The sequence below is a fragment of the Gymnogyps californianus genome, chromosome 2 (genome assembly GCF_018139145.2).
Source record: "Gymnogyps californianus isolate 813 chromosome 2, ASM1813914v2, whole genome shotgun sequence".
Lineage (NCBI taxonomy): Eukaryota > Metazoa > Chordata > Aves > Accipitriformes > Cathartidae > Gymnogyps > Gymnogyps californianus.
Window position 1 is genome coordinate 87,467,602 of NC_059472.1, and position 14,566 is coordinate 87,482,167.

The following is a 14,566-nucleotide window of genomic DNA, read 5'->3' on the forward strand; positions in this document are numbered from 1 at the left end:
CACAGATTCCAGTACAGATCCTGGTAAGAAATGTGTGTCAAAAAAAAATTACAGAAATAATGCAGAAGGGTAGGGAAAGTAACAGTCTTGGCTTGAGACTAGGTTAAAACACAGCAACTTATTGAAATAAGCTAAATGCATTCAATATAGCTTGAAGTTGGTGTTTGAGGCCTTGTTTGTGTTTTTCTGCATGGCAGTTTAATTGATGTATTTGACAATGGCAAGTTTGCAAGCATGCAGAGCACAGTTCAACACTTGTTTTTCTTTAAACCTAAGTGTCTGTAGAAAGCATACTGTTATTCAGTGATGTCCTATGGCAGATAACTGCTCTAGAGTTTTCCTCATGAACATTTAACTAGTATTAAAAATCCTATACTGGTAAGGCTTAAGTTCAGAAATAAGTATTGCTGTTAAACTAATTTTGTTGCTTGTCTGAAGAGCTTTCTGTAGGGCCACATTAACAAAGCATAGTATTAAGGAAACATTATCTTCTTCATTATACTTTAAAAATCATTAAAAAATAAGTAGGAGCTGACAATAAAAACCTAAAAATATTTATCTACAGTGATATTTTTCCTGTTCTTTACTAAAAGAAACTTTTGAAGAAACGTGTTTTAACACATTTTTTTAATCTTTTCTATAGAATAGGTTTCCAACTTGCTATACAAATATGGCATAGTCACCAAGCAGTGTGTTTATGTTCCAGAAGAAATTCTGATATTCCTTTAGGTAAGAAAATAATAATAAAAAGTACATTTGAAAATTTTATAAGAAAAAATTTGGGAATAATTTAAAAAGTATATGTAATAGGTAAAACTTCATTTTAATAATTTAGCTTAATTTTTTGTTTGACATATTGATTTCATTGAACTTTTTTCTAGGTAAAATAAAATTTAATGAAAATTAATGTATTCTGTGTGCTCAAATGGTAAATATCTTATTTGAAGCTAGAAAATATTAAAAAACCCCATGAAATAGGCCTCGAAGTCAAGGATTCAGCCTCAAATATTCAGGTGTCAATATAAGACAACAGCAACAAAGTTCTGAATGAGATCAGCTTCACAGACTTTTTGTGGCTATGTACAGAGATGGTAACTTGCATATCTTTTCCCCCAGGTTTCAATGTGGGCAGCTCCATAGTGAAGAACTAATCCATGTTCTTGAGTGTGCCTTTTAGGTTCTGCTTTATTTTCACCCTCCTCCCCAGTGGCTCAGGCTGTGATTCGGGGCACCTAGAGGGCCCTGGCTCTCTTTCTCTATATGCAGAGAAGCTCGTCCTTTCTTGTTATGAAGGCTAGTAGTTTTGCCTGCGGGTGGTATTTTTGGTAGCCTTCTGGGTGGCAGAGGAAGTGGGACAGAAACAGCAGAAGCCAGTCAGAGAACCCTACACCTGCTAGCATTTTCCTATAGAGAACAATGAAGTACTCTTCCTCTTTTTTCTTTTTTTACATTCTTTTATTCTGTATGGATCCCAGTATGATAATGACAGTACATTAAATATACTTTAGTGCTGTACTATACAAAAAATGGGAAAGAATAAAGAAAAGGTCCACATGGGAATGATAATATTTATATATGAATGTAGCGTACAAAATGTGTATATGCTACTGAGATTTAAATTTCCATATCTGACATATTGGTGATTTGTTTTTCTTTGATTACATCCTGAGAAACAGCACAAGAAATGTATGCTGTTAACAGCTGATACATTGAATGTCAGGTTTAATATTTTTCAAACATAATAAAAATATTTAATATTTTCTTGGGTTTCTTCTGTATAATGCTGAAATTAAGGCCAATGAAACACCATATTTTTTTAATATTCCTTAGGAATGCAAGAGAATATACAAATGACACATACTGGGCTGATTCAAGCATTTTGCTGTATTAGCATAAACATTTCTTTTTGAAAACACGCGCATAAAAAGCACAGCAGGATTGTAAATTTGGCATTACCATGCCCCAGAGGGCTTATGCTTATGTAGCAGTGCAAGGAAATGAGACTCTTCCAAAAAATAGAATTTTGCCCTATAAAGACAATTTGATAGGGATATTTTGCAGGTATACAAAGATTTGCCAATGGAGAAGCTCTGCAGGACCAAGTTCTGCATCTCAATACTATGTAATAAAAAAAGGAATCTATGTACAATTATTTAATATTGCAGATGCTACTGCTGTAAAAAAGTAATATTGTCTTAGTAATTACCCCTTCATTCTATTTCCATCCCTTATGCCTTAGCAGGATGGTTCTCTACTGCATTATTGTTTGTTCTTCTCTTAGTTAATTTAAATTGTAACAAGTAAACGAGCTTCTACATTTTTCCTGGGGAGATAATTCTCTATTTTAACAAATATCAGTGCTTTGATATTGAATTTCCTCACAGTCACTCTATACGTCTCTATTCTTAATTTTAAATGGAATACTCTATGTTTTTTAAGAGAAATGTTTTGTAGACAACACCTGGTATTTAGACTTTTTTCCATTGGTCTTCTCAAATTTGAATGGTGCATTTCTACTGTGGAAAGCTGCTTGGTTGTAAAGGACACTTCTTGTTTTTATTTATTTTATTTTTTTAAACATTCTGTAGTTCACAAACAGGCCATTGGCTGGATTATTTCTTAACCTATACGATATCAGAAGAAGCTTTACCTTTTAACTATTTTTTTTATACCACAAAATCTCCTTCCTTCTCTTTCCCTCTTCACTCCATAAGTTCTAATTGCAGAACTGTGGGTGATGCACGAGCAGAAAAGGGAGACAGCTTGACTTCCTGCTGCCATGCTGCATTTGAGGCATGACTAAGAATGAAAACAATATTTCTACTAGGAGACTGAGCAAATATGATCTTGAAGTCACCAGCAGTTAATAAATTCGGAATCCCCATTTTTGTTGAGCTATTTACTAGGCTAGGACTGTATTATCTGTTAGCAATCACAACATATGTGTAAGTTCACATCTTAGAAGAAGAAATTGTACTTCAAATTATTTTGAAGTTATTACATAAAGTTCTTAAAAATAAGAACAAGTTTAAAAAATAAAAGTCTGGTTTAGGAATTACTCATCTTTTGAATACAAATAATAAAATATTTATAGGATTGGTGGCTGAAAGAGGTAAAAACGATCACTGTTGATCCAATAATCAACAAAACCAGTTTATGTTTTTAACCTTTTCTAGTTTTGTGATTCTCCCCAATGCTAAAACCAATAGCATAATGCAGACATATAACCAGACTTTCTGGTTAGCCAATTTCTGTTCTTGGTCACTGGCCACATTTCTGACAGTCCACTGTCTGTCTCTTGATCAGTCTGGCTGTATTCTGTGACCCTTTTCTTCTTTAAAATGTGTTCAAAATGTTTTATTTTGATTTTTGCTCCCAAACTTTCATTATCTTTCATCCTCCCACACATCTATCCTTTTTCATGTTGTTATTCTGCTATCTGTGTATCTTTCTTTTATGATATATTTGATGTTTCTCAAACTGTAATCTGAGATCTGTGATCCACACTAATTAGTAAAGCACTTGTGTATAAATATTCTTTTGTCCTGCTCTTTCTCCAGACATCTGTTTATTGTATGAAAGTAAAAAAATCTATTTTTTTATTAATTTTTCATCCTTAAGCAATTTGGTGCCACAAGGATGTTTTATAGCCTCTAATGAGCATGCTTAGTTTTTCAGGAAACTGAAACAACATTATATTAATCATCTGTGAATGAAAAGATATCCTTCTAAACTTCAGTAAGTTACCAATGCCATTTCAACTCTAGGTTGTTTGTTTTTTTGTTTTTTTTTTCAAATTAACTATTCAAAACCTATTTATGCATGAAAAGATAGTCAAATTACTTTAAAAAATGAATGTAAAAAACCTGTAAAACTTGATCTCATAGTTTTTTGAGAAAATCAGGTAGCAGGCTTGAAGCAAGTGCAAGCTCAGATCATAATTAAATAGAAGCTATTCAAAGCATAAATGGAATCAAAAAGGATTTTAAAAGCTTTATGGAAGATAGATCTATTAGTGGCTATTAAAATGATAGTCCAGAACAGGGCAGGATGAGTATTGAACCAAGCTCTCCTCTTTCATTTCTAGAGGCCGCTTGTTAGAGCTTACTGGTATTACTGTTATAACGAACTCATGTCCTTTAGTAAAATAAAAAGCAATAAAATAGGTCTTTTATATTCCTGAAATGAGAATGAATCAATCTTTCATAAATGAATGTAGAGAAATGGAAACATTTAAGATAATCCAATTATTGTCCTACAAAGCATCTCTGAGGAAAAATAATAGTGTCCCAATATCTAAACCAACCTGAAAGAGCTGAACTGCTAGAGGAATCTCTTTGTGTGTCAGGAGGAAGAGGGAAAGAACATTAGTTTTCTCAGTCTGTTCTATTTACAGTCTGCAGGTTTGTCTGCTTCCGTGAACAAAAGATTAGTAGCAAATCAGCAGCAGCAACAATATTCTGGAGAGCAGAACCACATCCACAGTTGCTTTTGCAGTTTTACTCAGTAAGAAAATTAATACTACAAAATTAGAAGGCAACACTACACTGATGTGGATGCACAAGGTATTATATAACAGTAAATCATTTCCTATATACTCTGAGACTGCAGCTGAAAGTCCTGGGGTTAATTGCAAAAGATGGGGAGAGGACGATGGAGAAAAAGATGCTCAAGGAAAAATGGATTTGTTCTTGAACCTGGTAGAACATGACACTGTTGTTCAAACCTGCTGATAGGCACTATATAGGTTCAATAATTTATGTATTATGTAGATTTATGCTGCTTAGATTTATATTTTTAAGCAGTGTATACTCTCTATTAAAGGAACTTCGTACAGGTTCATCATGACATCATTAACTTACATCACAATCCATAAGGAAAGGATAGGATGCGGTGGGACAGATGGCTATCCAAATTGTAAATAATTTGCTCTGGAGGAAACAGAAAATTAAATCTGGAGCTGCTAAGTATAAGCTGCTAAGATAATCACTTCACCATGTTCTTCTCAAAGCTGGAAACCGCTGAAGCTCTATCCATGAACTTTCATTTTCATAGGTATATTGACCCACGTCTGCAGTATCCTGGTTCACTAGGGTATTTAGAACAATATCATCACTAAATGGAACTGCAGACATCCACAAAATCGTTCAGGCCTGATTCCATGTTGATGTTGCAACTTGAGAGAGTTGCCTATAACAGTGACACATCCAAGCATTGCTGGGAAGCAAGACTTGGATTTAGATGAGACCTTTATTGAATCAGAAATGTAACTCACTTTGGAACAATGAAGGTTCAGAGTCAAGTGTTATGTTCTTGCTCTTGATTTTTGCCATCCAGGGCTGCAACCTGACAGTTCAGAGTTCCCATGTTTGGCAGGATAACCATAACATGGCAGGAATTTTCTTAAAATCCAACGTCTGGCTGCTGTGACCCACTGGCTTCACAGAAGTTGTGTACAATACTTTAAAGAACTACATATATTACAAAAGCCGCAGGATAAATTATTTAATTACATAGTAAAATTTGTTTAGAATATGTGTGTAATATGGATATAAATGTGAACTGCTTTGTTGCAAACTGGTTTATCTAATAATTTTGAACTAGCTGCTTTGAAATTCTGCTCTTCGGCCTCTCTGGGTATGCTGCCAGTCTTGTCCTACAAAATTCTGGCAGTGTGTTGCCCTACTGGCTGAAAAGTGAGATTAAAAGAATATTTTCTCATGAACTGATTTACCATATTTATGCACATATGACAAAAGTGAATTGAAAAAAGTATTAATTGGTGAATGTCCCTAAATGTAGCTATAGGGCATGTCAACACATCTACCTTGCAAATGTTGCCTTACCAAAATACTCAGAATTTGCTATTTATAAATGAGAACTTCTGTTAATAAACAATTTAAAAATTAATTTGGCATTTGGACTTAAAAAGCTTATATTGCAGAGTGGCATTGAAGATTTTTCTAATCTTTGTCAGTCCTGATGAGAAGGGATTCATAAGCCTAAAAACTTGTCTGGTTTTATTAAAGCAGCTAATATAGTTGGATAAAAGATACTACCTCTTTCCTTAGACTTTCCTTCTATTACAAGTGTATAAAACTTTTTTATAGGAAAGTCCCTATTTACTAGGTAGAACTGTATTACCTTTCTTTTTTTTTTCTCTACTTTATGTAAGACAGTATAAATTCATAGTTTTTGTAAGATTATTTAAAAATCTGTACAAAGAATCTTTCTGCAAATTATCTATACACAATATACAATACTATCTAACCCTTTAACATTTATTTAAACCTGCTTTATAGGATTGTGAGGATCAAGCTTTTTATGTGCAACTCTGGTTTAAAACATTGAAAGATATTTCCTTTATATCACTCAAATACATGTGTAAATTATGTCAGATTACATCACTTGTACAGGCATGTGTTTGTATTAATGATGTAATGCAAAACCTATTTTCTTTTAATTTTTAAGGGCTTTTCATAAAATCAAGAGAAAGACTGGTAACATGAGGGTTTTGTTTCCTCTAAAAAATTATAGTGTGTGATTTCTCGTAGTACTTTGCAACGAGTCTGGTGTTGTGAAGCGCAGCAGCGCGTCACTGACTTTGGAAGAAAAATGCAGTGGGTGAAATCTGGCCCTTACTGGTAGTGCTGTGCAAAAGCTGGCTGTAAAACAGTGCAGGGTTGGCCAAACATCAGTGACAACAAATATTCTGGCACTATTGCACAGGATGGCTGAAGGCACTCAGCCACAGCACAGAGGAAAGCACACTGCCATTGCTTTGGAAAAGATCAAACTTCCCCTTGGTCAGTAAGTTGCAGATGGCAGCATATGTTTTAGCAGGTGGGGAAGCTGTTTACTCCCTTTGGCTCTCACTCTGGATCCCATTGGATGGTGCCGTGCTGCCTGGTGTCCATTCTGTATCCTAATTTGAGCATTAGTTGAAACAAAGCCCTTCACTTACACAGGAGATGGGGTTGAAAAGCCTCTTCAAGTCTTGTTTTCTCTCTGCATCTCTGCTGAGTGTTGGTCAGGCTTGTTTCTAAAGATTTGTCATTAAATTACCAATCTGGAACTGCTGGGGAAAAAGCAATTTTTTTCAGCAATCAAAAGATAATGTCTCATCAAGAAATCAAATGGAAAGGCACGGAAGGAGTCCTTAGAAATAAAAAATAATTAATTCTGAAAGAATGGAGACCAGCTGGTGTTGGGTACTACAACCTGATATTCTTACACTGTCCGCCTCTTCTGTCCCACTGTCGTCTGCTTTCAATGAAAGATTAACTTTTACGTTAAAGCTACTTCTTTGCCAAATCTGGCCATATTCCTGCAGGTTTTAGGGCTTACTCCACATTTCTTTGTCTCTTCTTTTCTTTTTGTACTTGGAATTAAAAGCCTCTTTTGTTCACTTTCCTGCAGGAAGCAAGCCCGGGAAAGCACCTCAACTTCTCCTGTTGCAACTACCTTGGACCTGTCTCAGAAACACATACTTGTGCAAAGCACAGTCTTAATTTGGAAGGGATCTTTGACTCATGGTGTCCCCTGGAAGGGCATCTTCCTTTAAGAAGTCTGAAATTTGTGGGGCAGTAAAAGCTAATTAAAAGCAAAATTTCTGAGCAGTTTAAGCAGTGAAGGTACATAAATTAATGCCTCCTAAATGGTTAGCTGTCCTCAAGGCAGTGTGGACTGTGAAGAGAAGAGCATGCTTCTGCTCCTGTCTTTGCTACTGTCCTGCTGGGTGTCCTTGGGGAAACTGATGCACAAATAAGTGCTTTTCCTACCTGTAAAATGGTGATAATGACACTGACCTTCTTTGTAAAAAGCTTTAAAAACTAGGGATGAAAAGCATTATATAAGAAGTAAGTATTATTATCGTTGCTCCTAGCAACTAGCAGCCTGCTTCCTGACAGCTGCAAGTGCAATTCTCAAGCGACAAAAATCCCAGCCCTAATTTCCTTCTCACCACTTTTACTCGTGAAACTCTAACTTTCACCTCTTCTTCCAATAGTAAGTGCCAGATATGTACTTATGTGATGCAGTGTCTGGGAGGGTCATTCTGCCTCCTGCTGCTGGAGGGCAAGAAAGGCTGTAAGGATCCCGGACTGGTTTTGGGGTCCTGTGCTGCTCTGAAGATATTCTTGCAGTACTCTAACAGATCATAAACTGTTTCTAATGTGGTCTAAATGCCTACCAGTAACTCAAACGGTAAATTGAAGGACAGAACTATAAGTAGTGAATAACGTTGTTATCATTTTACTCCCACCAAAAATCAAAATCTGTTTGTACAGGCTTGCTTTGTACAGCCTGTCATTCCCCTGTGAGAAGTGATGGGAGAAATGCTTGACACACTGACTCTAAAAGCAAATGCTTTTTAAAATTATGGACCTCATTCCAAGCTTGATGAAGGTATATTAATACATGTTATGACAGAAGCTCTGTCAAATTCCATGGTAAAATGAACAAAATCAGGTATATGCTCGTATTTTAAGTCACAGGACTGCTATGAAAATGTATTTCATGCTAAAACAGTGCACACCAGCAAGAGGAAAAAGGCACTGAAGTTCTGACAAGACACTGTCACTTCTTCGGCTTTTACTGGTGATCTGAAATCTGCTAAAAGGTATTCTAATGAATTTTGCTGGAGTGGGCGAAGGGTGTTGCAGAGTGCTTTACTTTGAATGGGGATGATGGGGGGCGGGGAGTAAAAGGAAAGAAGTAAATGTTCCTGGATTTCCTCTGTTGCATGGTGCCCTGTGACAGCCAGTGAGCTAATTCTGCACAGAGACACTCACTTCCCCTGCAGAAATACCGTCAACTTGATTTCTTTGGAATGCAAGCACAGTGATATTCATAACACTTTTCTGCATTTCCATTTCTGTGAGATTTTAATGAAGATGCAAAATCCCAAATTTAGAAGTGATTTTTAAGTAGAGTTCAGGCCAGATCCCTCCTAGTTTGAATTATGATTCATGAACACAGTATAAAATATACCCTTTAACAGCAGGATGCTAGAACAACACAAAACAATCTGTAAAATCAGATTGGTTTATGTCCTTTGGTTTACACATAGTTGAATATGTCTTGTACTCTGCTATGTTTTTTTTCTCTTAGATGGGCATCTCTGAGTAGAAGTGGTACCTAAGGGTTTCTGTTGGTTAACCTTATAGATAATAAAGTAGGTTTTTTTATATATTCATATATATACACTCACTCGTACATATAGACAATCATATGTATACCAAGTAATATCCACATTATATTCCTGAAAAATTCTTCTAGAATTTATCTCACCCCCATTCAGCTTCCCATAGCAGAGCCAAAATGTTTGATTTCCCCATTCTGCTTTTTTTTTCTTGTTTTTTCTTTCTGGAACTGCTCAAGATCATCTACAAATTCAATTGTAAAACATAAAATGTAACAATATGCGATGACCCAAACACTTATGTGTTCTATCTGTCTGCTTAGCACAAGTGAGGAGTGAAGTGTAAATGTGACTTTAAAATACAACTTTCACTGTAAATTAGACCATTAGCAGTTGAAATGCCGTTGATAGACTGGAAGGTGTTAATGCCTGTTGTCATCAATGCATAAGTGTATTGGGTTTGCGTGGCAAGGTTTTGGTAGCAGGGGGGCTACAGGGGTGGCTTCTGTGAGAAGCTGCTAGAAGCTTCCCCTATGTCTGATAAAGTTAATGCCAGTGGGTTCCAGGATGGACCCGCCGCTGGCCAAGGCCGAGCCCATCAGCAACAGTGGTAGCGCCTCTGGGATAACGTATTTAAGAAAGGCAAAAGAAGTTACAGGGGAGTTGCAGTTGCAGCCAGAGAGAGCGGAGTGGAGAAGATGTGAGAGGAACAACTCTGCAGACACCAAGGTCAGGGAAGAAGGAGGGGGAGGAGGTGCTCCAGGCGCCGGAGCAGAGATTCCCCTGCAGCCTGTGGTGAAGACCATGGTGAGGCAGGCTGTCCCCCTGCAGCCTATGGAGGTCCATGGTGGAGCAGATATCCACCTGCAGCCCATGGAGGAGCCCACGCCAGAGCAGGGGGATGCCTGAAGGACGCTGTGACCCTTGGGAAGCCCACACTGGAGCAGGCTCCTGGCAGGACCTGCGGACCCGTGGCCGCGTGGAGAGAGGAGCCCGCGCTGGAGCAGGTTTGCTGGCAGGACTTGTGACCCTGCAGGGGACCCACGCTGGAGCAGTCTGTTCCTGAAGGACTGCACCCCGTGGATGGGACCCATGTTGGAGCAGTTCGTGAAGAACTGTAGCCCATGGGAAGGACTCACACTGGAGAAGTTCATGAAGGACTGTCTCCTGTGGGAGGGACCCCATGCTGGAGCAGGGGAAGAGTGTGAGTCCTCCTCCCCCTGAGGAGGAAGGAGCGGCAGAAACAACGTGTGATGAACTGACCCAAACCCCCATTCCCCATCCCCCTGTGCTGCTCGGGGTGGGAGGAGGTAGAGAAAATAAGGAGTAAAGTTAAGCCTGTTTGTGAACATCTGGAGGAGTGCAAGAAGCCCATGGAATGGGAGAGTAATATCTCTCTGTTAAAGGACAGAAGATAGTAGTTAATGAGAATGTGTAAATATGTATGTTGGGTATAAAGATGGTTTAAGTACGTAGTTTAAGTCGTAAGTGTTGGTAAGAAGGGATTTCAGTAATGAGAATTAAATACGATGGGATGGTTAGAAGATATATGTATATGTATGTGTGTATTAAATTATGTGGGACCTGAGCATGACACAAATGGTATGGAATAAGGGGTGGAGATTGTATTGGGTATAGCTGAGATGGAGTTAATTTTCCCCACAGCAGCCCTCGTAGTGCTGTGCTCTGTATTGGTAGCTAGAACAGTGTCGATAACACACCAGTGTTTTGGCTACTGCTGAGCAGTGCTCCCACAGCATCAAGGCTGTCTCTCCAACATTGGCCCCCACCAGTAGGCTGGGGGTGGGCAAGATCTTGGGAGGGTACAGATCCAGGACAGCTGACCCAAACTGACCAAAGGGATATTCCATACCATATGACATCTGCTCAGTATAAAAGCTAGGGGAAGGAGGAGGAAGTGGGGGCATTCGTTTGTTTACGTTTGTCTTCCGGAGCAACCGCTATGCGTACTGAAACCCTGCTTCCCGGGAAGTGGCCAAACATCGCCTGCTGATGGGAAGTAGAGAATAAAATCTTTTGTTTTCCTTTGCTTTCACGTGCGACCTTTGCTTTTGTTTTATTAAACTGCCCTTATCTCGACCTACGAGCCTTTCGTTTTATTTTCTCCCCCTGTCCAGTTGAGGAGGGGGAGTGATAGAGCGGCTTTGGTGGGCACCTGGCATCTGGCCAGGGTCAACCCACTACAATAAGAAAAGTACTAAGAGGAAGTTTTATATATGGGGTTTTTTATGTGATTGTTCTATTCTGAAAATAGCCATTTCATGAAATGAATAAAAATTTTAGGCATGTTTATGTATGGTGGTGGTTGCAGTTAGGTTGCTTAACCTGACATAATGAGGAGTCTGTTTCGGCATTTCACTGAAAGATGCGACTTTCTGTGGGAGATTGTCTCCAGTATTATTTTTTTTACTGTTAAGACTATTTATCAGGATAAGCTTGTAACTGTATAAGGATGTTACAAAATTCAGTTAAAGTGAAAATAAATAGAAAATACATCAACATTACAAAACAAGACCTTCATCATACGTTCCTCTTTTTTTTTGTTTTCTGCTTTCAAGATGGAATGGATTTACTTTTTTGTTTTTTCTTGGAACATTCACTTGGAATATTTCTGTGTTCATTTTTACTCCTTTTCACTCCTTTTTCTCAGCTTATTTGCTCTTAACCCTGGGGAGAACCCATTCAAAATCAATTTAAGACTGTTCGGAATGATGACTAAATCCCACAGTATTTCCTCAGGAGTTAGTAAGTTTATCTTGGCCCTTAGCAGTCACAAGTAGTTTTTCTGCAAGAGATCACGAATTAGTCTTGTACATCCGAAGTGTTTCCAGCTACTTCTCCTTTGGAGTGAACCACAACAGATCTGAGTGGCAGAAAAGTAGATCCTGGGTGAGATTAGCATCATAAAAAATGACCTTTCTCCTTCCTCTTGAGCCTCTTCTAAGGTCCCAAGGCCTTGAACTTCCCAGTGAGACATGTCTGAGGTTTAAGGCAATCCCATGGATCTGGAACTTTGCCAAGCACAGTTATTTCACACAGGATGAAGATGTGCATAAACATGAAATGCCCAGCACTTCTGTGCCTCAGTTCTCTCACAGAGGGAGGAACATCTGCAGAAGCATCACTGGAAGGAGTTCCTACCTCTCATCCTTCTCTTTGTTTCCTGCTGCTTAACCAGTATTGTGTATCCCACTGTGTCAGTCAGCACTTCTGCCCAGTATTGGACCAATAGTGTTTGCCTATCCAGCTGAAGCTTGGTGTTTTTTGTTGGACCTTTTGTCAGTTGTACCCATCAATGTCACTAACCTTAAAATGCCAAAGGAAGCTAATAACTTTGTCAGTACCAGTTTGTATTGGACAACTCAAAGACATTTTCTATGATGTCAGTCAGCTCCTTCAACGACGCTATGGTAGTGGTATCCATGCTGGACCTCACCCAATTCTTCTAAATGTGGGCTTGTGAAACCAACAATAGCTATCCAACTCTATGAGGCCTCTCAGGGCCTTCTTTTCCTTCCCTTATCTTTGGAAAGCCAAATAAAATGTAATAGTGGGATCTAGGTGTGATGCTTCCTTTAGGACTTAGAGAAATCATATAGCCATTGTTTCACTGATGGTTAAAAGGAGATGACTTACCAGTAACTGGACTTCAAAATGAGCTGTCCACATACATGTTTATTATCCAATCTCCTTTCATTCTCCCTCAAAATTCCTGTTTATTCGTTGAATGATGAAATTTGTATAATATTTATTTCACAAAAATATTGTTTAAATGATCAAAAAATTAATGTACATAACTCCATCAGTCTGAACCTATTACTGGAAAATAGAAGTTAATCAAAGGCTGATCTGAAGTTTTTCTGCCACCTTTGTAACCTGACAAGGTAGATTTCTACATCTGCCAATGCTATTCAAATTCCTATTAGTTCCTATATCTGGCCCTCTGCCTGTTCGGAGGCATAGAAAACCTGAGATTTAATTAGCTGCAATACCCATGAGGGCATCCAGAGCGGCTAGCCACCTAGCAGCCTCAGCAAGTCACGGGCCAGAAGCTGCCCCTGTTCATCTCAGAATGTCCTCAGCACCAGAAGGTGATACAGCATGGGTTTTGCAGGCATAACCCTCTAGAATTTCTAGTGGGCAAACTCAGAGGCAGCGCAGCTGCTCTGCTGAATTACCCTGGGAATCAGTCTGGCTTATGACACCAGAAGAAGGAGCTCATCCTGTCACAGAATCATAAAATGATAGAATCATTTAGGTTGGTAAAGACCTTTAAGATCATCAAGTCCAACCATTAACCTAGCACTGCCAAGTCCACCACTAAACCATGTCCCTAAGCACCACATCTACACATCTTTTAAATACCTCCAGGGATGGTGACTCAACCACTTCCCTGGGCGTATGGTTGTCACTCATTTGTTCAATTGTATAAAATGTAATCAAAAAGGTGCCCCAAAAAATCTCAATGGATGTAAACAGATAAAAATGGTACAGAGGAAAATGCACATATCACAGTAGTTTCCACTGTGAATACAAATTCCTCATCAGTGATGTGCTATTTACTGTGTTGTGTCAGATGTAAGAGTAAAAAAAGATCCATTTTTTAAAAAACAATTGTAATAGAAAAAATAGTTTCTGCAGCCCGTTTAAATGAACAAGCCCACATAACTACCATGTCAGGTGATAAACTTGCCAGCTAGTTTTAGTAATTTTACGAATGCTTGAAATTTTTAGCAATTTTGAGAAATTACTTGTTTTGCTATATCAACTGTGAATTTCTGTGATCTGTAAATCCATGTAGGTTATCTTTTAAACGTATATTGCTTTAAGTGATACAGAGTTCTTGGGCTCACTACTGAAATAATAGGAAAGCACGGGAAAGTCTCATTCTCTTGCTGAAAACAAAGGCTAAAGCTCCCTCTCTTCGCTTTAGTGGCAATGACTTGTGGGATGAGAAAACCTAGAGCGAGAGAAGGGGGGGTGCCTTTTTTTAATGATCTTCTGGAGTTTCTGCTCTTCCCAAAGTACCACAGTGGTACCATGACATAATGATACTGAGGACATGTCTCTACCAGGACGTTCTGTGAGGTGACTTCTACAATACTTCTTTTTCCTTTCTGTCACTCCGGGGGGGGGAGATAAATAACAATACACAAATGAGATTATTTCTATGTGGAAAATATAATTTTTAAATTAAATTTATATGTGTTCAAGGAAGAAGAATTCCTCACACCTTGTTTCTTTCATTCTGCCTTCACCAGTAGCCTCTCTGAAATCAAACTGGTACCTTTTGATGTGTCCTGTACCAACTTTTAACATCTTGAAAACTTACTCAACTCCATATACCTTGTCTGTATCTGTCCTTGCTCAGGGACAGATGTATTTTCATTTTCCCCTCTCCTG